The sequence below is a fragment of the Rhipicephalus sanguineus genome, chromosome 11 (genome assembly GCF_013339695.2).
Source record: "Rhipicephalus sanguineus isolate Rsan-2018 chromosome 11, BIME_Rsan_1.4, whole genome shotgun sequence".
Lineage (NCBI taxonomy): Eukaryota > Metazoa > Arthropoda > Arachnida > Ixodida > Ixodidae > Rhipicephalus > Rhipicephalus sanguineus.
Window position 1 is genome coordinate 145,167,428 of NC_051186.1, and position 21,731 is coordinate 145,189,158.

At 47.6% G+C, this 21,731-nt stretch overlaps 1 long non-coding RNA gene across 1 annotated transcript; it reads left to right on the top strand.

The window, feature by feature from the left end:
* The first annotated feature begins 1,616 nt into the window (after window positions 1-1,616).
* LOC125756331 (uncharacterized) lies at window positions 1,617-4,019 on the top strand. The gene is made up of 2 exons (XR_007414381.1): window positions 1,617-1,706; window positions 3,876-4,019. It is a non-coding gene; the product is annotated as an uncharacterized LOC125756331 (long non-coding RNA).
* Window positions 4,020-21,731: the final 17,712 nt, after the last annotated feature.

Below are 21,731 nucleotides of genomic sequence, written 5' to 3' on the forward strand. Positions count from 1 at the left end.
TGTCCGTAACACCTACAGCGCAGTGAGAGGAAGAGAGAGAGAAAAAAAAACCTGAATTCGACCCGAAATCGAACCCGAGCCTTCTGCGTGGCAGACGAGTATTCTACTACAGATCCACGCCAATGGGTGAAACTTTCTCAGAATACCTTATGCAACCACCATGTCGGTCGATGAGTCCCGTTAACAGATGTAATATTGCTTGGTAGAACAATATAATCACACCAGGGGTCGCATCATGTGAATTTTATAATGTGCAGGAGGTTTAAAGGGCTCCTGAACCACTTTTGTAAATAATGATCTATTGACCTCAGTATAGGAGTTTACTGCCTCACGGTGTAGTGATATCGTTGAGGCGTGCTAAAGCACACTCGCTTGTGTAGTGTTTGCGCGTGGTCGCATGTTCACCGCGTTTCCGTGTAGCTGGAAGTAAACTCAGCTGATGTCTAACGCTCGTCCAGTCTACCTGTTTTCTCTCCTGTATGTGATTTTATTCTTTAACTCGCGCTGCTAAAATGAATCCAAGCTCGAGCAACCAAGTGGCCCGCTTTGACCACTTTGACCACCAACCTTTATTCAGGTAACATTCGAGATAGCTGCTAACGCATTGAGTGCTTCGCCCTTGCGGCGAAACTGTGACATTGTCTTCGATATGCCGCAACGAGTAACGGCGCCCTAACACCCCCCCCCCCACCCGCTCCCCTCCAAGCAGTGATTATTCTTTGGGGAACAGCGAGTGGTGGGACCCTGGCATACCGTATTTACATGCATACGACCAGCGCGGGTTAGCATCGGCTAATGTTGGCTAAGTGTGATTATGTGATTGCTAAAGCCGGCCAAATTATTCGCAAACAGCGGCTATAATGTAACCATGTGTTCGCTGAATAGTGGCTAGCGTTGGCAATATTACGGCGACTGTCGATGAATGTTGTCAAGGCTCGGGCAGTCTATAGTCGCTTACGACCTAAGAATAAAGACAAGCCCCGCCCGCGCATTACGGCGCCCTTATCAATCACCTACGTAAGAGGGTCATGCAAACTGGTTTCCTTCCCCACCCTATCTACTTTTTCTCTGCTTATGCAAATACCATGTATAGCGAAGAAACTAAAGGTATTCTTGCCTAAAATATGACTTTTGGCGAAGCAGTGACGCCGTAATCCCTACTGAAATTTGCCAAGATGTTCAAGTTTGCGACTTAAAACCAGAGACACGAATCTGTGTCTGTATGGGAACAGCGACTATTTGAAACACGCGCAAAGTGCTTGACGTCACGGAAATGAGCAAATGTGATTGGCTGGAACGCCCGTGCAAATTCGCTATGCGTGGGACAATGACGTTTGTGAGTGGAGCTTGTATTTATTCCCAGGTTGTAACCGGCTATAGGCTATACTCACTGTTATAAAGTCAAAGTCGCACTCGTTCAATGGAAATTCAGAGATGCTATCGCTTACACGTCCACAAAAACCAGAGTTGAATTACGCCTTTTTTGGTTCTCTTCTTTTTTAACGCGTCGCACAAAGAACCGCTGTTGACCAACGCGGTCATACCCGCTTCGAGTGTTCCAACGCGCAGGTATCGGCGCAATAACGTGTCACGCGCGTACTTTATTTCGCAGGCCCCCAAATGCGCTCTCAACGAGTACTGCGCCTACGGGTTCGTCGCCTTGTCGTGCAATAAGTGCCCCTGCTACGGATCGCATCAGGCAACCTGTGAGTATTTCCTACAAAACATTTAAAAGACAGGCAGAACGAGGGGAAAGGCACCACTGTGCACAACCACATAAAAAAAAAGATATTAGGATTTCACTTAGTTTACTGTTGCCATATACATCATGAAATAATTAATGAATATGCCTGCAGCACGTCGATGAATGCCGTTCATGTTGCGTCAAGTTGGTCGTTATTAATAGACACCCATGCTGACACATGTGTGCTTGATTCATTCGGGAGTATTTTTTAATCCTTTCTCAAAGTTCGTGTCTTCTTATAGTTATTCCTTATTTCCTTTTCATTGTTGATTGTCCCTATTTCCTGTTCATTGTTGCTTATCGGCTGCTCTTGCGCAGTTCACGTGGCGTGAATTACTTAAAGGAGTACTGACACGAATTTGAGACATCGCAAAAAGGACATTTTTCGTTTCCTTGGTATGCAGTGTCAACGCTGTCCACAAAAGGGAGTCGGAGAACACGTATAAAGTATTTTTATTTGACTTTGACGTTTTCGTCGCTGAGCTTCTAAAAACCAGCCCAACTGCAATGGACATTATCCCGACTAGTCAAGACTGTTCCCACGAGCTTGCGAGTTCTGCGTCCTGCATGCAGCCTAAATCTTTGAAATCACTGTCCGAGGATCACTGGACGATAATTCACTCATCGTTGTTTACGTGCACCGCGAGAAGATGACGGATTTGCCGCTAGTACGTCGCGAGTTTCTGTATCCCCGTGACGTCACACTGCTGTTGAAACGTCACTGAGAAATCGCCCCCACGATTTCGAAACCGAAAATGTCTTTTTAAGGTAGCAGTAAATAAAATATATGCGATGCATTCCTACGCACCATAATACTCGTTTTAGGTTTCTCGACACCAGTATATTTATTTATAGCAACAATCCGGAAATTTTTTAAATTCGTGTCAGTACTCCTTTAAGACAGCGGAGTGGGCCCACAAAACGCCGAAGTCAACTGGACGCTCTGGATTTACTTCCAACAGCTTAGCTATGACTACAGAGTGCCGCGATATTGCAGACACATCTCCCTTTCGACAAGCCACCAAGCCTGCCATATTATATGTCAACGCGTTTTAAAGAGTGGAAAGATGGGCATGTTCATATGACACAATAAATGTAAGCACAGGCAACAGATTAGAACTAGCCAAGTGACTGGGTTTGGTTTAACGCGAACCTGTCTGCGCTGAGAAGCGACCTAGAAACAACCTGGCATCGCTTAGCTAAAGCCTAGAAACAACCTAGAAGCCACCATATTCGACTTCAGAATCGTTCAGCTTCACCATTTCAAGCCTTGCACGACTTAGTGCAAACTTCGTCATTTTTTTGTACTTCATAAGCTATTATGAGCTCACAACAGCAGCCGATTTTGAAGGCGGAGTTGTCCGCAACCTAGCATCATTTAGCCAAAGCAGAACTAGCTAAGGAACACACAGCGCTGTGTGTATGTTCTTCGCTAGACCTCTGTTGCGCTCTTCTTACATGTGCTGTCTTCAAAAGCGCTAGTTATTAAAATTTTATTATTTCTTATTTATTCGTACCTCCCGGTACCAAAGGAACATTAAGTCAGCGGTGGTTAAATAATAACAATAATATCCATTTCTGGGATTATACGCGCCAAAAGTGCGACATGTTTGTGAGGCGCGCCTGTAGGGGAGGGATAATCTCGTTCACCTGGGGTTCCTAACCTTGCACAGGCACAGCACAGCACGCAGTCCTTTAATTAACTTGCACTGAAATGTCACCACCAGGGCCGGTAGCTAACCCACGTTTTTCGGGTCAGCAGTCGATCCCCGTGACCACTGCACCGACGCAAGGGCACATTTGGCCGATGAAGTAGCGTTTGTCATATAACATGTTTTGTAATGACCAGCATCGGCGGTGTGAAAACTAGGCGCAATAACTGACATGGCGATGTGGGAGGAAAGGCGTTGCGTAAGCGCTGTGCATTACTCCCATTTCCCGCATATATAAAAAAAACAAAGAAATACGGTGTTCTCATGGGCACCGCGAGATGACCAATAGGATACTAGGATGGGTGGATGCATTTCGAGGAGAACTCGTATGTAAAAAGTTAACAGTAGAAACGCAAGATTTCACTGAAAAGTTTTTCAGTGTGTCTTAGTTCTTGTTTGTTGATGTTCGTTTCGCACAGGCATCCGAAAGCTGTACAAGAATCTGTGCAGTCCCGACAGCATCGTGCGCTTGGACAAGGAGATGGGTTACACCTGCGACAGCTGCATTACGGCCGCCTCGGTTCTTACCGGGATGACGTGAAGATGTGTCCGATGTGCAGAAATAAACGAGAAAGGAAAATGAGCACAATGTGGAGATGCATGTGCAGCGAGGAAGTTTAAAGGCCCCTTAACAGCCTCTGAAAATACAAACAAGCGTGTTATTATTTTCTGGCATTTTCCGTCTTTTGGGCACAATTCGTGACGCTGGCAGTCTGTTGACGTGACGTCATGAGGAAATGAGCTCGCGATTGGTCCATGCACGAAGGATATCAGCTGTACATAGTCTCCAACCCTGCTTTGCCACACAGTCGCATGCCCGTCCTGCCTTTTCTCGCATGAGTATCGCTCGCGATGAACTGATTTCACATCGTTTAGTGCGTTTTACACTGCGCAAGCGGAAACAGCGTGTAGGCGAAAAGCGCAAAATCCTGATACGCTCAACGCTTAGTGCTGAAGTTGTCCACGTGTTCTCTGAAGAAATAAGTGGTGAGGTGGAGACGGCCCCTGTAGCAGGGGTAGTGAAGTCGCGAAAGAAACTACTCTGTCGTCCTTGAACTCGGAGTGGTTTAGGGGTATTTTAAAGGAACAACACTAAAGCAAAGATCTATTTCGTAATAGTAAATCGACTTTTCACGGCACCAGAAGAACAACTGCTGCCACGGCGACGCCGTCTTAAGGTATACGCACCGACTGGCACTGATGTCATAAATTGTGACGGCGTCAGCTGGGGATTTGACTTACTGTGCCGAAAAGTCGTGGTGACTATAGCACCCATTGCGGCAACTGCCTCAAGGGCGCTGTCGATGCAGCTAAGCCAGGGTGGCAGTCCACAGCAAGTTCGTTCCCGCAATTACTAATGGTACTCGTCAGTGTTCATATGCTTCGCGCTAGTCGACTTGGACCCGCTAATCTAACGTCGCCTGTCGCATTATTCCCATGTGCCTTCATAGCGCAATACTAGTATTTTCATGAGTGCGACTGGCTAGAAATTTAATGCGATGCGACCTTGTCACAATGACGAAAACCCGGCTCTAAGCTGCTCTATTTCATTATTCTATTACCCTGCTCTCTCCCCCGCTGCGCTGAGCCGTTTTCCCTTGTGGGCTGAAGGAGAAACCGCCACCCTTTTCCTAACAGCAGGGTTCAAGTAAGTAATGCATCAGAGCACCCTGCTGACAATAGGCGATGACCTTCCCACCCCCTTCTCCCTCCTCAACACGTATACACACACACGCACACCCGCGCACAAGTGACATGGCGCGATGGCAGCACGTCAAAACCTCGACCTGATTGGGTGCGGACGCAAAAGTGCCATCGATATTCTGAAAGTTTGGCTACTTTTGAAGACAGATGGTAGCAGGAAAACTGCCTTTGCTGCTTGGCTACTTTTTGGATACTTTCTTTGATTTCAACCAAATTATCAATATTTAATTGGTACTTCGCAGCCACTGACGTATATGCGGTGTAAAAACATGGCGGCTAAGGCGTGTTTCTGTCTCCCAAGAATGAATTAGCAAAACACAAAGGAAAAGGTTTGTAGATGCGCGGCTGTCTCTCAGGAAAAACTGTTGCATGGGGCCTCGTTTCGCAGGCCACATATTGCTGAAGGCGACTTTATATCGTAATTGGAAGTAAAGAGGACAATAGAAAGCGCTCCGCATCCTGGGCACTCTGCACTCGCCGACATCAGAAGTCGAATATCCCACGAACTGCTTATGACATTTCTTATGATTTGGTACGAACTGCGACTGAGGAAGAGAAATGACCGCGAAAAGGACTACAATATATTCTTCAATGTCATTATCGCAGCAACTGTGATCTTATGCACAATCATGGCGCACTCATTATTATCGTTGCCACAAGGCTGTTACTTCTAATCCTCTTATGAAAAGTCACGGAAAGCGCCTGAAGGTAGCATCACTAGAGAGTTTTGATATAGGGTTCGTAGCGTTTGCGTAGATTCGGTGCGTACGCTATTTTAGAAATATGGCGTGCGCATCCAAGTGGTTAGCGCCCGACGTATACTCAGTGGCACCAAACGGTAACTCAAAGTTGTGCGTACTCTATTCTAAAATTATCTATTTTTGAAACAGCGCAAAAAACTTCGCTATCCTTCACCAAATCATTGCTAAAGTCACCAATTTATGCTTCAATCTCAGCAATTCTGATTGTCAAGGATTAATGCAGTACTTATCATTTCGCCAAAAGCTTTCGCGTTAAGTGACATCAATAAGAAACGTCGCCATTGTTTTCACACACGTGTGGTTAATTTTGGCTACTTTTACTGCGCTTAGCTGAAGTAGGCTACTTTATGGCAAGTTTTTTTTTTAATGTTTCCTGGCACTTTTCTGTCTTTTCCGCCTTGAAACTCTGCGCTGGATTGCCAACACTGTTGGCCGCGGTGTACGCCTAACTAAGCCTGCGTCCCTATTCGTAATTGACAGCGCAGCCGTCATGACGCGGCGCTGTTCTCAAATGCTAGTCGCTGGCGAAAGGGTGCTTTTATTGACAATGTTCGTGGAAAACAAAGGAGTGTCATGCAATGCAGTTCATTTTGTAGTTAATCGCAAGAATACCAAGCCCTGCGAGAGTACATACCGAGTGCTGGAACTTCGTGTTACGCATGCGTTACTCATTCATTCGGACTCACAGCAGCTTGTATCCTGAATATTCGTGCGGCGCAGAGCCGAAACATACCGGGCGTATATCTGATCGGGCTAACGTACGGTCGGTCGTTATTTGCGCATCGAAATCCTGCTAGTCGACTGGGACTGTTGGCTGTCGTCAGCAACATGCATAAGTAGTCGACCACCTGCTGTACGGGCGTCTGGCTCATACATGCGTAGATGTACAGAGATGTCGCGATTCACGTGGTAAGCTATAATATAATGATATAAGGTCTAACGAAAAAAAGAACGCTTACATCATGAGCAAACGGCTGTCGCTTGTTGTGAGGCGAAGGCAGCTTTTTTGAGGAGCTTCAAGCTTCACGAAGCTTCTTCCAATTATTCGCCGTATTGCCCGAAGCACGTTTCGGAGATTTTGTCAAGGTAAACATATTCAAGCGTAGTTTGCAGTAACTGACTTGTGAAGCTGGCGAAATTCTCTAAAACTCTCCTCACCCACTGCTGGCGAGCACCAAAGAAAGATTAGCCGAGGGTCATAAGAAGGCACCGAAATAGTACAGCAACATAAAGAAACATATGTTAGCTCCACCACTGTGAAACCTGAGGAAGTGTGTCGCTCGGGCACCCAGCGATTCCCGTTCGTAGAGTTCCCACTTCTCCGTTTACCAAAGCGTCCATGACGCCAAAGTTTGAGGCAAGCATGTGCGGTTTGCACGGCACGAGTAGAATCTTGTTAGGCAGATTCATAAACTCGGCGTGCGACATGTGCGCCACTTTTTCCTGCGCTTTATCGACTTCTTGCTTGTTACGGCAGTTGAGATACGCGTCGTCTGAAGCGAGTTCGGTCAGGTTGTTTCCCCCATCAGATGCAGGCACGTAGCGACGCAGCGCTACGCCGACGCAGAGGCGGCGCAGGGGGAGGGGCATTCGCTCGCTCGGCGAAGCGGTGGCGCCCTCTCGTGCGACCCGCCGGAGACAGCCCCGTGTTTCCGACACGTTTTAGCGATTTTAAGTTAATCAATGCGATTACTTCTTGGCTATTTCTGTTAATTGTATTATTCGACATTCGTTCGTTCATTTTAACTCGAGTTTGAACTTTGCTACTCTTGTTATCACCTGTATTGAGCGCTTTACTGTGAGCGTGACATGAGATGAATGGACGACAAGCCGGGCCCCTAAAGCGCTCCGATCTACAAAAAGGAGTTGTCCTGTGCCCAACGAAGAGTAGCTAAAGCCATTGCGGCAACCCTCTCATTACATCCCCCCTCCCTCCGTAGATTGCGAGGGGAGATGGCACGTGCTTAGCCGTAGAGAGCCTTCTCCTTGGTTGCTCATAGCTCTTTGGGGAGGGGGGGGGACGCCGAGCAGGGGTTAGACTGAACGGGAAAGGAGAGGGGGGTGTATGCACTGGTATGAGGATGGGGAACGGTTTCAAAAGCAGAGGACACTCTCAGCCACCGCATCTTTCAAGAACTTCAGGGTAGGATAACGCCTGTCCTGTGCGTCTGAGTTCCTTCTTTGTCCTGTTCGATTTCGCACTATGCAACTTCGAAGGTCATGAACCAACTAGCCCAACAACATGTTTTGTTAAGCTATATTTCAAGAACGTCATCTTCGAAGCGCGCAAGAAAGAATTAGTGTGTTATGCAAAGTAAGGCTAGCTGCTCACTACTTTAGGAAATGCGGCCGCTGCAGCCAGCGAAGTAACGTTTGTGCTGTGTAACGTTTGTGGTGTATCGATTGGGACTGTTGCGGAACATGACGGCGACGTCGACGGCGCGAATTCGGCCGCAGTGTCCATATAATTGTTATTGCAATAAAAACCTCACGCAGAATAAAAAAAATATCGCGCATAATCTTTGATATTGTCGCATTTTCTTCGCTCTACAACCATGTAGCCCATGTAGGCTTGATCTCAATATTACCTTTACATTAAGGCAGAAGGAGAGCTTGACCTGTCTGCAATTTTTTCTCTAACGAGAATGCAATATGCCAGATATGAACGCGATAGCGTTAAAGAGCTGCTTTTTCAGGAATTCCGGCATAGGCTCACAGGCTGAGGGCGAAATATTGGCGATGGATGGAGAAAAATAATTTCTCAAAGAATAAAAATTCATGGAAATATTATGAATAAAAATTCATGGAAATATTAAAAAATTTGGGTCCGCGGCGGAATCGAAACCACGCCTTCTGCGTGGCAATGAGGTATTCCACAGAACCATGCCACTGCATGAAAATGTTTCATAGAAAAAATTCGGCAGATCCTACGTACCGTGGGAGTCGATGTTACCCGAAGCATGCTGTGGGAAGGTGACTGTGGCGTCATTTTTTAACTGAGCGACACGTCACAAAATGACGCCATAGATCTGTGTAAATTTTATACGAACACGTATATGTTGAAGACTTGCATACGGGTTATTCAACCAGTTGTTTACGGTTGGGTAACGCTGCCAATGGCAACGTGGGTATTACCAACACCAGAAACGGTAAGCTTATACGTAGTGCTTATACTTATCCCTTATTATGAAGAACGCACGCATGTTTCACGAACCCGTGTGCATGTGTGGAAGAACTTCTTGACAGTTCTTGAGCAAGGTCATCATCATCGTGATCAGTGAGCACCAGCAGCTGGTCATGACTTGTTATAGGATCCGGTCATGATCGGGGTGACAAGGGGTCCATGTGTAGTGAAGTACGTTGTATAGTAGAGCTCTTGGAATTCGTGGATGCCTCGCTCATTTCGTCGACAAATTGCGAGTCGATAGAGCCCGCGGCATGTCGGAACCTGAAGCCAGCCTTCGCGTTCGTGAGGTATAGGCCGTCGAGGCTGGTAAGCCTGGATAGTGGTATACGTAGACCAACATCAGTGCGTGGCGCTTGTATTCGTAGACTACCTGGGAGTATGTGTCTTACGTTGCCTTGTCTACAAAGCGGCTGTCAACCAATCTGGCATCATCCTCGGTCAGCATGAGGCCATCGCCCAGCGTCGTAAGAAATGAAGAGGACACTGCGTCATTTTGGCGGACGAAGTGCACTTTACGGTGTGGTGATGTGGATATCATATGTAACTTTCGGTAATGTATTCCTCCGGGGTCGAGTAATGCTTCAATATAGCTTGCTGGATAATAGGAATACAAATGTAATGTTTATTAGACTCCTATAAAAGCGGAGCCAACACTGTAACCACAGACGTTAATCTGATATGACGCCTGTATCGTAGGAGTACGCGTCGTAGGAGTATCATGTAGTGCTCATTGCTTTCTTGTAAAAAATAGCAAGCACCACAACCACAATTGACGTTGCACCGATATTACGCCTGCGTAGGCTGTTTTTCCGAACCAGTTAATAGACCTGGCGTGGCCCAGTGGTAGAATACCCGATTGCCACGCAGAATGCTTGGGTTCGATTCCTGGTGGTATCCTAAGTTTCATTCTTTTCATGATTCGTCAAGTGAATGCTGCCCATGTTGGTTTTTCTTAACGCTCTCGCATTTAAGTTACCAATGTCTGTTCTCGGTGTTCCTGGGTAGATATAAACTGTCAATCACCTGTGGCGCATACCCGTACTCCGCGGCCCGTGGTAAACGGGGATGTGCCACACGTGTCTAGTGTAAAGGGTTTGAAGACGTACGCGAGAGGATTTCACATCATATTCGTCAAATCCTCTTACCCTCCCATGCCAATTTTGGTCTACATTAGCTTAAGCAGGCGATCATGACAGCACCCAGACGTAGGCGGCTAGATAGATAGATGGATCGAGAGATAGATAGGTAGATACGTAGATAGAAACGCTCAAATTGCCAAAGGTTCACTAAGAAATGCTTCGCATTTAAAAAACCTTAAAATGGAATGTAGTCCAAGGAGTCTCGTTGCGTGGCAGAATATTGCCTGGCAGAAGCGTAGATTAGCACCAGGTGTCACACCATATGCGTAACGAGTGGGTGGTTTAAAGGGCCACTCATTACAAAGCTTCCAAGTATAAATAATCATCAACATGAGAAACAGCATCAACGTGCGCAGCTGCACGTGTTGCCTTACGGACGCGTAGTGGGTACTGCGCCACTTCGCAAAATGATGGACTCTGATGCAGTGCGCACTTCGCAGCTGTACTTACAGTAGGCATTCTAGAATACCTTGAAGCGGCCGTTGTTACGCGCACAGACGCTCATTTCCTCACGGCAAGATTTTTGTGTCCTCCGTGATGCGAAGGCAGGCTAGCGATTGAGAAGGCGATGTGAACGGGGCCCGATTTAGTTAACGCGTTATTTTTTTGCAGGGGAAGGTGAAATGTCCTCCAAGCTTTTTTTCTTTTTATTTACGTTTGCAATTATTACAAGCAAATAGAGGATTACGTTCTTGCTTTTGGTTGTTAAAACTGTCAGCATAATCACTTGATGTTAATCCTGACTGGAAACTACTGGTAGGATGGTGTTATTAGAAAAACATGCCTTGTCAAAATAGAGATTACTTCATCTATTCAGTAAAGGTCATCAAAATCTGGCGAGCACTATCGTTGTTTAGCCAAGAGGTTACACATTGATTACAGGTGCAACGAACACACAAATAAAAGCGTGCAACAATCAGCACAAATGAACCTTACTCATAGTAATGTCTTTTTTTTTCACTTCGGGCTCTCATATGTGCATGTTAGCGCTTTGCCCTGTGCCTCTCTACTTGCTCGTATGTTCGAGTTATTCGATATTTAGTAGTTTGCGTCGAAAATTGTTTAGATTACGTACACTCGTGATTAGTAAAGGCCCGGAACAAAACTATCTGCGTTTTTGGAAATCGAAATACAAATCGTCGGACAATACTGAATACCGTCGATTATTATACCATCGACTTATTTTAATAAGTAAACTTGGCCATGCTTTTATTCACATTGCACATTGAGCTGTGGATTAAAACGCTCTTAAGATCTTCACGAGACGAAGAAGAAGAAATGCACGCACGGGGTTCTCGAGAACCGAACGTGGCAATCACGTGACAGTGTGGCCAATCCCCCTTGTGGGTATGAGCCAAGATCTAGGCGAAAGACAAGACAAGAACGTGGCAAGGCGGTTCTTTGGTCCATCCACAAGCTTGGGCCTGTGGCCAGGGTTTCAACATTCTACTCTGCTCTACTCTACCCAGTCAGTGGAAGGTGCTCAGTCCAGCTAGCTGGTCAATCCAGGCTCTCGCTGCTGTCCTACCAAAGCCGTCTCCTGGGACCCGCTTGCCGGTGAGCGGCAACGTTGAGGAACACAGCGGGCACTTCGAGATCGAGAGCTGTCGTGGTATTGAGACCGGGAGCGACGACACCATGGTGAAGAAACAGGCGGAGGCCAACCACGGTCCGCCAAACGCCGGACGAGCGAAGCGCCGGGCTGCTGCTGACGACAATGCCGCTGGCCCTTCCAACGAAGCTCCGGCTGCCAAGCGGCCACGTGGTCGACCACCCAAGGGCGTGTCGGTGGAGCCGCTAAAGCCGCAGCCTATCGCTACCACGGCAGAAGTTGCGGAAGGCAGCGGGTGCAACGCAGGCCGCGAGCGGAAACCCTTTACCAGCAGGGCATTCGCAACTAAAGCCCCGAGTGCGAGCCATAGGAAGCGCTCGAGAAGTTCCTCCGCAAGCAGCACCAATGTCATGGCTAGCGAGGCTCCGAAGCGCCGCAGTGACAACAGGAAGGTGAGCGGCGTCCGATCAAGACACTCATCCCGCAGTCGTCATGGCGGACGTGCGCGTAAAGCCCGAAGCCACGCAAACTCGGCCACACTGTCGGAAGGAGCCACGGAAGAAAGAAGAGGCGCCAAAAGAGCCGTCGCCATGCTTGGTCTGGGAGTCTTCCTCGGCTAGGAGCGTGCACTCGATGCCAGCAAGAAACGTCGCCATGCCCGTAGTCGCACGTCCTAGAGCTACAGAGGAAGGCGAGGAAGGCTCCGAGCAGCCGGTCGTCAAGTAGACCTGGGAGGCACACAGGGTCGGCAAACACCTCCAAGGGCTTGAAGATAATGTAGAAGAAAGGTGAAGCCAAGATTAGAATTAAACCTTCGGTTAGGAGTGACCGAGCTACGCCTAGAGCGAGCTAGGGAATATGAACGATTTGTATTTTCGTGTAAGTTTTCCGATAAAATGGCTAGGTCAAAAGTGCCTCTTGCTCTTATAGAGTACAATACTCTGGAATAAAGTTTCGTTCGTCGACCCTGTATTGCTTAACTATTGTCGTAAGTGTGCTATAATGCAATTCATTCACTGGCGAAACTGTGGGGAAGACGCGATAAGGGTTTATTGGGTGATTCCACGTAAGATCAAACAAACGATGGCTGGTCGACCTCTCAAATTTATTTCAAAATTTTATATATTATTGCCTGATGAGTAGAAAGAAGAGATCCGCAATTTGTTTTGCCGTCAAAAATTTTTTCAAAGCACAGGAAATCAATAATGACGAAGAGGTGGAGTGGAGCGCTCATCCGCTCTGCTGTTTTGGCCAACTTTCGCTATGAATTGCACAAAATATATTGAAGTTAGGTAGCTGAAATTTATTTAACTAAATATATGCATGCTTTTGCTTCTGCAAAGGTATTTTTAGTTTTTATGTGTAGTGTAGATGTTTTTATAAAAACCTCAAAGTTGGCCCAGGGAACGTTATTTTCTTTACTTTGAATGCACTTATCTAAAAAAAAAAACCTTGTACCAGAGCGACGAAAATTCCGCATTACGTTCTTCGCATGGTTATCTACCAAACTGCCGAATCTTATAATTATATAACGTTTCAGTAGAGATACATTCTCGGGCTAACTTCAAGAAAACACCGAACAATGTAAACTTCTGACGACAATTTAAAAAAAAAAAACCATTTTTTACATTTATTAAACTTTGTCCAGTTATTCTCCTCCACATCAGCTTTCACAATCATTGAAAACATGTTGCATAATGTTGTTGCACTAATAGTTGCGGCCCCTCCAATAAGACCCTTAGGCAAGTATTGGCAATTCCGACTTCTTGCCCAGCAAGGGTATAAAATGCAGGCCAGATTGAATTTCTTTTCATTAAAAGGCCAGCAGGTACCGAAAAAGGTGTCGCCGGCACTGAAGACGTTAATTTTGAAATTATTTGGTCGCTGCAGCGGCCACGAGCGGGGGGCTATCGAGCAGGTGCGCGCGCACCCGAGATGCTCATTGTAAGAGACGGCGCAGTGAGAGCTCGTTTTGAATTCGCGTAACAATGTGAGCTTGCTTGACGGGCCCAATGGGAAGTATGGACGCCCAAGTGCAGCCTATGGCGTTGTTGGCAAAATGTGCTAGAGGACCGTCTGTACAACACGTATACCCAGAGAAAGAAGTGTAAAAAATGTGCATTATTTCTTCCAGTATGTGTATGCTAGTTGTGCAGACGGCCCTCTAGCACCTTGTGCCAACGACGCCATATGCTGCACTTGGGCGTCCATACTTCCCATTGGGCCCGTCAAGCAAGCTCACATTGTAACGCGAATTCATTACTCGTCGCCCTGATGTCAACGCGACAAGACTTTCCACCACTCATGAGCCACTGACATACATCTCGCATCTTGCCGCTGCCTGTGACGAGCGTCAGCTGTAAGGGCGACCGCATGCTTTGCGGCGAAGTGGCAACAAAATGAAATGCAGGGCGCGTTCGGAGGGCAAAATTCAAAAATTATTTTCTTCCTTAAAACAAAAATGATTTGATTAGACTTTCTGAGTTACTTAACCATAAAGTCTTCTATCTAATGCCGCATGACGAGAATTTTTACTTGGACCGCATCAGTATGAAAAATACGGTCAAACATGCGACAAATCGCATATTTTCTCTAATTTCACAATTGTTTTCGGGAATATTTGAAGTCTATTTTACCCCTAAACATTTTTGCATTGAAATACACTTTCCTGAAAATCGTATTATTATTAAGATTGATTAGGGAGAGTTCCAGATAGCTCATAAAAAAATCACGAACATTGAAAATTTTTGTAGTTTTTGAAGATACGTAGCTGGTAGTGAAACATAGATATTTCGGAATTAATGAGTAGGACAACTAAACAGAACCTCTTCGATAGCGAAGCGCGGTTTAGAAGCTTAACACACAAAAATAGATTTTATACACATTTTTTAATTAGGCGCAGGTTATCAAATACAAGCGAAATTCGAAGGGACGCCATGATCGGGAAATTTTTTTTCGAGCGAAAATGTTTTGCCACAATGCTCCACGTGGCACAGGAAAAAGGCGCAAATTTTATCAGCAAAATCTGCGATGTGCGAGCGCCACGCCTGGGACACTTGGCATGGAATGACCCATATATATATATATATATATATATATATATATATATATATATATATATATATGTTGCAACAGGCGGGTTCTTCTGAAGAGAAGAGTTTCCGTACGGCGCCTGGCAAAAGGCTCACGAATGAGAGAGAGGTTGAGCGCAGAAACAGACCAAGCGCGCAACACACGAACGTCATCGTCTTCACTATCGCTGGCACAGAGCTGGCGCCGATGCGCACCAGTACATGCAGGCGCACCAGTACACGCAGGCGTGTTCGGCGCGAAGCTTTCGCACGCCTGGCCGACCGAAGAACGAAGTGAGTGTCTGAAAGCCGACCAGCTGATGAAATCGGCTTCATGGTTGCAGTACCATAGCTTGGCCACGTCAGTCAGGTTAAAGCTGACGTGCGTCAACATTCCACAGTCATCCCACTTGTTGGGACCGCTAACACGCTCAAACTCTACCAGCCAGTCTTCGACATCTATTTCGTCAGTGCCGCTGAACATCGGAGGGTCACGTTGATGAAACACCCAAGCACACATTACCGACGTGGGTGTAGGTGGGGAGGGAACGGTGTCCTCGGTCATTGCGGAGGCAGATGGTAAAGTGCGGTTGCGGAGCTCCAGGACGCGGAGGGGAACTACCCAGCAGCTCCACCAAATTCAACAGGCGGTTCTTCGGAAGAGTTTCGGCACGGCGCCTGGCAAAAGGGTAACGAATGCGAGGCAGTGTAGTGTAGTGTAGACCCTGGAAGCTGTGGCTCATACCCACACAGGGGATTGGCCACGAACCGGTTAGTTTTTAAAGGAAAAATTCAAATTGAAGTTCAAACTTTGTTTAATTAATACGAAAGAAGTATAAACGAATTAGAGTTAAAATACACTGATAATAATGATATAGAATAGAATTGAATCAATAAAACCAATAATTTGCGGGAAAAATAGAAATAATATTTTGGAAAGGTAGATTTTACAATCTAAATCTTTTTGAGCCTTCAATAAACTCCTGCAATGCGTCAGCAATCTTCCTGTCACTGTGGCCCAGAGAAAACGCCCCGAAAGACAGTACAGTTTGTTCATTTAATTCTAATCTAAGCAGACGGAAAACGACACCTAAGGTATTTTTGCGCAAGGTAGAGTACCTCTTGCAGGAAATGAGAAAGTGCTTCGTTGTCTCACGTATTGCGCAAAAAAGACAATTAGGCGAAGCTGCCAGACCAGCTCTGTGCAGATAAAAATTTAGATAGAGAGTCTGGCAACGTAGTTTTGTGATTGCGACTTCTATTGCTCGTGATTGACATACTTTACTATGCCACTGAAGATTTAAATGCTGGAATTCTAATATGGTCGTTAATGACGGTGCGGAAAATTCCTCTAACATCATTTTCCTCCTAAATCTAGCACCTGTAATGAATTTGGATGCGGGCAATACCTGAATTACCGGGCCATTCAATGATGACCTGGCTAGCGCATCTGCCATTTCATTCATAAATAGGCCCTTATGCCCAGGAACCCACACTAACTTGATGAACTTTATGTGCAGTGGAACTAATGATTTGAACGCATCCAAAATATACGAGTCCTCGTTTGCAGTGAGGGACGAACATACTGATAGTGAGTCCGTCAAAATTATTGCGGAGCTTATTGATGCTTCTAATTTACGTAGGGCTAGACTGATGGCTAAAAATTCTGCTGCAAAGATGGGCACAAAATCTGGAAGGCGAAGTGAAAACGATCAGTCTAGAGTAGAAGAGAAAATCCCAATTCCACATTTTTCTTCATTTTGCGAAGCATCCGTCGTTATCACTGTCTTAATTGGCATATGTTCCAGGTAATCACTTAATATAGCGTTTAATAAGCGGTATGACATTAGTTTTGTATTTTTTGGAAAAATGTCATCGAACTGTATTTTAATAGAGTTGTTACTATTACTGATTATACAAAGATCATTAATTTGAACGTTTATTTTGTCAAGAAGGCTTTCTATAGCTAAAATTTGGGGCTTATGAAATCGCGGGTAATGTAATCCAAAATACAAGTCAGGACGTGCAATAAAAACTGTTTCGGAACGTCTAACGGGGGATTCATACAGCCTTAGAAATGTCTGTACTGCTAACGATTTAAACCGGGTAGCAAGTGAGGGGAGTCTAGCTTCCATATACAGGACCTTTATTGCAACACATTTAGGCAGACCTAGGCATAATCTCAAAGCTTGTCTCTCGAGAACTACAAGAGGATGAAGCTTGTAAGCAGCAGCCCCAGCGTATAAGGTGCACCCGAATTCAAGCACTGGACGAACGTACATGCAGTATATTGATATAAGTGTATGTCTCCTCATACCTAATCGGCAATGGCTGATCTTCCTTAATAGTCCGACTGCTCGAACACCCTTTGTTGCGATGTTTTCAATATGAGCCTTCCACGTCATAGACCGATCATATATGACACCGAGATATTTTACTTTCTCTACTTGTGGAATAGGCTCGAGATGATAGGAAAGTGACATATGGATAGGGTCTTTTAATGGAAATGTTAGCACGGCGCATTTACTGACATTCAAATGTAGATGTATACTATAAAGCCAGCTTTCTAGTGCTGACAAGTACGACTGTAATATTTGGAACAGTTCGTGAATATCACCTGCTGATGAAAAAAATGCGATGTCATCAGCACATACATAAGTGTGGACATCGTCATGTAGTGGGATAGAACTCATTAGGATAATAAATAATACTGGGGAAAGGACTGCGCCTTGCGGGACCCCTCTAGTTTGAGCGTACATAGAAGACGAGATGCCGTTTTGGAAGCAATAGATTGTTCTATTTCTTAAGAATTCCGCAATCCACGCTTGAATATACTTTGAAAAGTTAAGGTTGTGAAGCCGATTGATTAAAACTATACGTATGTTCAACACGGTCGTATGCTTTTGCGATGTCAAGAGTGACTAACGCCGCACATTTTATTTCACGCCTAGCTAATAGTATACGACTTTCGAGATCTATATTGCCACGTGCGTTTCTTTATCACTTTTGCTGTATTCGGTTTTCGGCCACAAAGACTGTCAGCAACGCTCAGCGCGAACCGCGCCTCGTTGTTCGAGAACCTTCGCGATCATTGTAGATCGTTTTGTTAAGATTGCGCGTAAGACGCGCACACTCGAGCTTATTCTAGAATTTGCACGACAGCCAGCGATAACGCTGGAATATTCGACGGCACATGTTTAAATGCCGACGTGCTTCACCGCTTGTCAGTTGATCGACGGACGACGCCCTGTTCGCCGCTATCATTGTACAGCGTGCATTGCTGTATTTCTAGTTCTCATTTTCCGGCCACAAGTTCGGCCAAATAAACAGTTTCATCGTACAAACGCCGACTGCTGTGTTCGTCGACGTCACGACCACGTGACATCTGGTGGAGGTGCTGCTTCTTCCATGATCCGGACGCCCCCGCGAAGCGCTGACCCAAGCCCAAGCCGCGAGGAGGACGACGGCAAAGAAAACCCGGATCGTCGAACAAGCCGCAGGCAGAAGGGACTGCAGCCAGAGTACGGGCTCCTTCCCGAAAACACCAGGCAGCCCCAGGTCCCAACACCGACCGTAGCGACGATGACCGACCCCGTGCAGCCTGCGCCGATACTTCTCCGGCAGCCCAAGGAGCCGCGAACTTTCCGCGGGTAGTCATTCGAAGACCCGGAAACCTGGCTCGAGACCTTCGAAAGGGTCTCAGCGTTCAACAACTGGGACTCCGAGGACAAGCTGCGCCACGTCTATTTTTACCTGGAAGATGCAGCAAGGACCTGGTTCGAGAATCGGGAGTCCACTCTTCGAACCTGGGACGCCTTTCGCAGCGCTTTCCTGGAGACGTTCACAAGCGTCGTCCGAAAGGAAAGGGCCACAGCCTTGCTGGAGACACGGGTCCAACTTCCAAATGAAAGCGTGGCCATCTTTGCAGAGGAAATGACCCGGCTATTTCGCCACGCTGACCCTGCCATGCCCGAGGACAAGAAAGTCCGCTTCCTCATGCGAGGGGTAAAGCAAGAGCTCTTCGCTGGTCTGATGCGGAACCCACCTTCGACAGACCAAGAATTCGTCTCAGAAGCGACGACGATTGAGAAGACGATGGAAATACGAACCCGCCAGTACAATCGCCGTACGACTGAGGACAGCCCAGCTGTCCATGCCCTCGCCTCCGACGACCTGCGCGAAACGATCCGAGCGATCGTTCGGGAGGAACTGCGCAAGCTATTACCCTTGTTAAGCTGTTTATTGGACAGCACTCGGCGACAATGAGCTATGGCGACAGTCAAGGCAAAGGCACGGGCTCCGAGCGCGAGCGGCGTTTAGAAGAGGACGACCCACTAGGAGCCGCTGGAGAGCGCAACCGTTAAACAGTACCAATTGCTTCGCCATAATTACCCGGGTACGAAAAGGGAGCCGTCCGGCGACCTAACAGCTCGTCATTATGAGTGGGTCATACTAGGTCTTGAGGCGCTCCACGTTGACTATGTCGCGCCCTCGACGGCGCATGTCCGAAGCTGGTTCGATGGGTTCGATCAGGTAGTTGACCGGGGATGTTCGCCTCGACGACCCGGTCGGGGCCTTCGTATTTCGGCAGTAGTTTTGACGAGAGACCACTTGCAGTGGTAGGGACCGAGAGCCATACGAGCGCTCCGGGGAGGAACATGGACTCAGAAGTGGTGGTGCCACCGCGAAGGCTCTTCTGCCGCTCTTGTTCGTGCGTTGTAAATGACTTTGCAAGCTCGCGACACTCTTCAGCAAGCCTGGCTGTGTCAGAAATAGGCGCACAATCAGATGGATCCGGCTTGTAGGGTAGTATCGTGTCAATTGTGTGCGACGGGTGCCTTCCGTACAACAGGAAAAAGGGTGAAAAACCAGTAGTGCTTTGAGGGGCGGTATTATAGGCGTAGGTGACGAAGGGTAGAATGGCATCCCAATTTGTGTGATCGGCGGCGACGTACATTGAGAGCATGTCGCCGAGCGTGCGGTTAAAGCGTTCGGTTAGGCCATTCGTCTGCGGGTGGTAAGCAGTAGTTTTGCGGTGAACAGCATGGCACTCTTTGAGAATGGCTTCGACGACCTCCGACAAGAAGACACGGCCTCGATCGCTGAGGAGCTCCTGGGGTGGACCGTGACGCAGCATGAATCGGTGTAGCAGGAAGGAGGCAACATCGCGCGCTGTAGCCGCTGGGAGGGCAGCGGTTTCGGCGTATCGCGTTAGATGGTCCACGGCGACGATGGCCCAACGGTTACCAGCCGACGTCAGAGGAAGTGGTCCATATAAATCGATGCCCACGCGCCCAAACGGACGGTTAGGGCAAGGTAATGGTTGTAGACCGACTGGTGACACGTGCGTTGAAGGTTTTCGGCGTTGGCAATCGAGGCAGGAGCGGACGAATTTCTGCACGTAGCGGTACATCCTTCGCCAGAAGTATCGTTGTCGAATGCGCTGATAAGTTTTGGATACCCCAGAGTGCGCGCATTGCGGATCAGAGTGGAAGGACTCGCATATTTCAGCACGCAGACTTCGGGGTATCACAAGTAGCCATTGGCGGCCGTCGGCGTTGTAATTGCGTCGGTGCAGTAGGTCGTCACGAATGGCGAAATGGTGGGCTTGACGACGCAACGCGCGAGTCGTTGGTGTTGCCGATGGATCAGTGAGCAAGTCTATCAGCGAGGCGATCCACTTATCCTTGCGCTGCTCGGTAGCGATGGTGTGAACATCGATAGAAGAAACAGCAATACTGTGAGATACTGAGCAGGAGGCATTGTCGTCAGGCAAGGGGGAGCGCGAGAGGGCGTCGGCGTCAGCATGCTGGCGTCCGTTGCGGCACAGCACGCGGATGTCGTAGTCTTGCAGGCGAAGTGCCCAGCGGGCAAGACGGCCCGAGGGATCCTTTAATGACGACAGCCAGCATAGTGCATGATGATCGGTGACCACATCAAATGGGCGACCGTACAAATAAGGTCGGAATTTTGTAAGAGCCCAGATGATCGCCAGGCACTCTTTTTCCGTAACGGTGTAATTGGTCTCGGCTCTATTAAGCGTACGACTTGCGTATGCTACGACATATTCGGGGAACCCTGGTTTGCGGCTGTGCAAGAACAGCGCCGAGGCCTACACCGCTCGCGTCCGTGTGTACCTCCGTTGGGGCCGTAGGGTCGTAGTGACGTAGTATGGGAGGAGACGTCAACAAACGACGGAGCTTGGCGAACGCGTCATCGCATTCGGACGACCACGAATGTAGGGGCCCGTTACTCCCAAGGAGCTTCGTCAGCGGCGATATGATGGTGGCAAAGTTGCGTATGAAACGTCGAAAATATGAGCACAGTCCAACGAAACTGCGCAGTTTCTTTGACGGACGTGGGTTTGGGAAATTCGGCCACGGCCCGAAGCTTGGCCGGATCGGGAAGGATTCCGTCCTTGGACACTACGTAGCCTAGGATTGTCCAGCTGCCGTGCTGCAATCGGCACTTCTTCAGATTCAGTTGGAGGCCGGCGTTCCTCAAACGCGTCAGAACATGCCGCAGACGTTGAAGATGCGTGGAGAAGTCCGGAGCAAAAACGAGGACGTCGTCCAGGTAACACAAGCACGTGTGCCATTCAAGTTGCGCAGAACTGTGTCCATCATGCGCTCGAAGGTCGCAGGCGCATTGCACAGACCAAACGGCATGACGTTGAACTCGTACAAGCCGTCGGGCGTGACAAAGGCAGTCTTCGGTCGAGCATCATCAGCCATGGGTACTTGCCAGTACCCCGAGCGCAAATCGAGAGATGAAAGTATTCCGCTCCTTGGAGGCTGTCAATCGCGTCGTCGATGCGCTGCAGCGGATAAACATCCTTCCGAGTGATCTTGTTGAGCCTTC